The sequence below is a fragment of the Falco biarmicus genome, chromosome 9, assembly GCF_023638135.1.
Source record: "Falco biarmicus isolate bFalBia1 chromosome 9, bFalBia1.pri, whole genome shotgun sequence".
Lineage (NCBI taxonomy): Eukaryota > Metazoa > Chordata > Aves > Falconiformes > Falconidae > Falco > Falco biarmicus.
This window is the reverse complement of record NC_079296.1, coordinates 15931171-15935787: the sequence shown is the minus strand read 5'-3', so window position 1 is coordinate 15935787 and position 4617 is coordinate 15931171. Positions and strand designations below refer to the sequence as shown.

Here is a 4617-nt window from a genome sequence, read left to right as displayed (position 1 = left end):
TTGAAGAGCATTTCTCTTGGTCTTTTTACCCAGTGGAGTTAGGGCTGGGGGGTTGACATCATTCTCACGGAAGGCATATTCTGTTTGGATTTCAGATCATTATTATTATTATTTTTCACAGCTGAAGGAGTATCAGCAGAAGAAGAGCCCTGGAGCAGCTGCAGGAGCTAAGAAAAAACGCAAAACTAAAGACGACGGTCGGCCCGAGACTCCCCTGGGCGATGACCAGCAGCCTCCAGAGAACGTGAGTGCCTCGGTCTTTGTCCCAGCTCATTTGCTACCTCCTTGCTCTTTGGTTTTTCTGAACAGCTGCCCTGAGGAAGCTGTCTAGTTACTCCTGCCAACCCGTTTTACAACAGGCGATGAAACTTGCGCAGGGGATGCACAGTCTGGCAAGTTCCAGTGCTGGGTTTAAATAGGTTTAGGCAGGAAGTCAGATCCTTTGAGTCAAGCATTTACAGGCTTTAGCGTCTTCATGTTGCCAGGCTTCTGAAGAGGAAAGGGCAGGAACTATGCCAACAAGCCACAGAAACGTGTAGAGGCACAAACATAAAACCCCAGCCTTTTTTAAAAAATGCTTTTTGGGCAGTTTATTTAAATGTAAGGCTTGATCAAATTGGGATAGAAGCTCAGGGAAGTCAAATTTGGTAGCCCAGAGTTGTCTTCCGCTGTTGCTGTGGCAAAGCTCTGATTTTCGTTTCACTTGCATCATTTTGGTAGCTTATTTTCCTACCATTGCTTCAGTTCAGTTGTCATAAAGTAACTCCTATTTACTACATATCCGTGCGTCTTTTATCAATAAACGTAACTATAGTAATCACCAGGGGTACCAGGTAGATGCAGTGAAACCCGCAAGACGGAACAGAGTTCACTCCGATTTGCCTTTGGTATTCCTTTTCTCCTTTTTTTGTGTGATAATACAGCAGCCGTTCTGTCCAGCAGACAGAGTGAAAAGCTGAAAGTCCCTCCAGCTGGACCTTGTACGTGTAGGTTGCGTACCGGTAGAACCCGAGTGACGTGACATACTGTTAGCTCTGAGGGTGCTGGGTGTGCCTGTCTAGCACCAGAAAGCATGTATTTTGATTGGGGTTTTGCTCTTGTCACGGGGATTATTTTCAGTGAATGCTCGTAAGCTCAGTTTAAGTTAGATCTCAGAGAAAGAGGCTGGTTTCACACTGGAGGGTGAGGTGAAGATGGGTGGTCCGGTGCTGTTGCTGAGCTGGCATTTGGTCTTGCAGTGCAGGCCTACCTGCATCTGCAGTTTTAGTCCTGTTCTGAAAAAGGAGAATTATGTTCCTTCTTGTTTTCCCAGTTTTTTCCCCGCTCTCGTTTTCTTGGCACGGAGAGATACATTCTGATCTGATTGGCTGTTATGTGGACCGTTGTGCCTGGGGTTTCAGAAATCATTTGAAAACTAATCTTTAATTGCAATATGTCATGACAGATTTCTTTTTCCAGTTGCCGTCTTGTAAAAATCCTGCGTCAGGAGAATGCTGTTAAGAAGCTCACTTGGCGCTAATAGGGCAGAAAAGCTGATTGTTGGCATGAGCTTCTGCTGCCATTGGTGTCTTAACGCGAGGCAGACCCTTCCCGTCTCAGCCACTTCAGCTTTCTTGGCTGTGAAACACAGAAATCTCCTTTCCTCCCTCTTTTTTTTTTTTTTTTTTTCCATTGGACATCACCGTGAGTCGGAGCACTTTAGGGTTGCAACATGGATCATAAGTGGCAGGTTACTGTCAGGGGAAAGGCTATGCAGAAGTGGAGTGTTAACATTTTGCCATGACTTTTTGATTTTTGTTGGCAGTTGTCAAATCAGGCAGGGAGTCTGGATGCAAAGCAGCAGTTGCAGGTGGCACTGGAGGAGAAGGCAGGCCTGGAAACCCAGGTTGCTCAGGGGTTGTACGAAATGACATTCAAATCTTCATGTCTGTAAAGAAACTTGTGTGGCAGAAGAATGCAGCCTGAGCTTTGCGTTAACACTGGTTTCTTCAGGCTTTATCCCTGAAGCGGTCACTGCCAAATTTATTTAGCCAATACGATTTTCTTTGTGTTTAATTTTGTTTTGAACAGCTCTCGGAGTCCGTTCACCAGCTCCAGGCAGAAAGAGAGCAGTATGTAGAGAAAGTGAAGGTGTGGAGCATTTGGCAGCAGCAGGTGCAGCAGCTCTCTGAACAGGTAACACCAGGGGCAGCATCACGGCTGCTTTAGACAAACACAGGCAGGAGTGAATGCACCATGAACGCTGTTTTGACTTTTATTGTGTGGCCTTGCAGGTCCGTGCAATGGCAGACGAGAAGGAGGAGCATGTGGCCTGCGGAGATGATGACGTGGACTCCTGAGTTCGACCAGAAGACCTTTTATTAGTCCAGAACCCACGCTTATAATATCCTCGTTTGCTGTTCACGCGCCCCATACTAAAATATCCTTGGTTAATCAATACTGTTCACGCACTTCTTGGCCACGTATAATTGGTCAATTACTAAGCTGCAAATGCACTGAACTTCTTGCATCTCTGCGGGTTTCATGTTCTCAGCCAGCCGCCGAGATGTGGCATCGCGCATCCGCTCTGGCCTTGCTTCATACCCCGTCTTCCTTCCAGGCGTTCAGCCAACCTTATCGTACTTTCTCTCTTCTTTAGCCTTCAAGGCCCTTCACAGGCATCGTGGCCTCCAGCACTGGCCATAAAGCTCTCTACACTTCCCCCGTCTTTATTTTGAACAGAAACAACATTAGAGGTTAAACTACTTTTGAATCATAGGTCTTACACAGTTCGGCATACAGGGAATAATGGTCAATATAACTACAATTACCAATAACAATATTGCTCCGCGTGTTGTAAACTCCTGCAACCGTCTGGTGGTTCCCCGAGACTTGAAAAGATTCCGCAACCAATCTCCCAAAAGTTCCTGCCGTAAGCCCTGTGACATGTCCTTCAGTTTTTGTAACTGACTGTGAATCGACGCGGAACAGCCCGGAAGGTTCGTACAACACATTCCTTAGCGCTGTGCACTGTAGGCTACTGCAGAGGAACGAAGCTGGGTTAATCAGCACTGACAATGTACAGCTGTGGGCTGGCTTCAGGGGCGGTGGGTTGGCTGGTGTAGACAAGGTGCAGCTGTGGCTGGTTCTGTGAAGCGGTTGGGCAGCCGAGGAAGAAGCAGAGAGGGTGAGCGTGCCCTGGATGAGGCGAGACTAGAAGGCAGCAGAGGGACTGCCATGGAGAGTGTGATGGTAAAAGACCTGGCTGCAGCTGGCTCCTTTGGAGAGTGCTGCGACAGGCCACTCTCTGCTGTTCACTTGCCTTCTACAGGTGAGATCACATCCCTCCTTTCTTTCTGTCTCATGCTGGTTTCTTCTCGTGCTCCCTCAAAGTTATGTGACTCTTTGCTGCAGGTTCTCAGCTGCACGTTATCAATGTCAAAACAACCCACTGTCTCTGTTCTCTACAATTCACCCCTGTTTGTGGTTTTTGGTTTTGTTTCTTTGCTGGGTTTTTGGGGTTTTTTTTTGGTAAAAGGTTGCTTTACCATGTTACGGAGTTGTCGTCTCTTTTTCTTTTGTTTTCTTTCTCACTACTTAATTACCGATTTTGGCCGCCTTTTATGTGTACGTTTGTACATTTCAGTCGGGTTCACAAAATGTTAAACTTGTTATCGGTGCATTTCATGCAGAGGTCAACATACAGGTTTATGATTATTTAGAAGAACGTGCAATAAGCTATGGAAGTGTTATGAAAATATTTTTCAGGAACTTCTAATCAAATAAATGAGCATGAGAAATTGTGTTTAACTTGTAAATTCTATATGTAAGCTGTTAAGAAACATTTTCTCTCCTAAAATGAAAAGATAAAACCTACTTAAGAGCTCTTGAAATCTTGCCCTTGGGCGAGTGTTCCGCTGTGCCTCCATTCTAAAGCATGGAAGTGGAAGTTGCGTAGAGCAAAGTTTCACTTTAAATAACTGCTCGACTGTTATTGCTGCTTTTCAAAGAACCTGGGAGCACACAATGAAGGCTTGGAACTAAGCAAACAGCTGAATGGACACCTCTAGATTGTTACTGGAATTAAATGCAGAAGTTAACTATAAAAGTTTCTCAAAATGTTCTGGTTGTTTGTGTTGGTTGTTTATATAGAGATAGATAGATAAAACTATACACAAACAGGGAAATAAAAATGCTTAAAAAATAGGGAAAGATAATAGTATACGGTATTTATAGCTTAGGCACCTTTTTAAAAAAAAAATAAAATTGTAGAGAAACTATTACGTGAACATGCAGTACATCCACAACTCTGAATTCATACCGGTTTTGTAGTGTGATATAGTCCTGTATGAACCATAAATCAACTACGTGTTAAATCACTCTTCTCCATCGCTGTTGTCACGATCTTTGAGCTTCGTAGCATTGCCTAGGTCACAATCCTTTAGCTTAGGGAACTTGGGCAGGTGAAAATGCAAGCATCTATTTCTAACACAAATTTGCAGTATGCAGTTTAGCCACAAGAGACTTGATGGAGAGATATTATGTTGTATGGTGTATAACCTATGAGAAGTGGGAAAATGGTGTTCCTGAAAGAAAATGCTTCACTGGATCGTTACTTTGGAACGGGTTTTGCACCTG

At 44.5% G+C, this 4617-nt stretch overlaps 1 long non-coding RNA gene across 1 annotated transcript; it reads left to right on the top strand.

The window, feature by feature from the left end:
- Positions 1 to 1698: 1698 nt before the first annotated feature.
- Positions 1699 to 2435, top strand: LOC130155273 (uncharacterized). The gene is made up of 2 exons (XR_008823989.1): positions 1699 to 2175; positions 2274 to 2435. It is a non-coding gene; the product is annotated as an uncharacterized LOC130155273 (long non-coding RNA).
- Positions 2436 to 4617: the final 2182 nt, after the last annotated feature.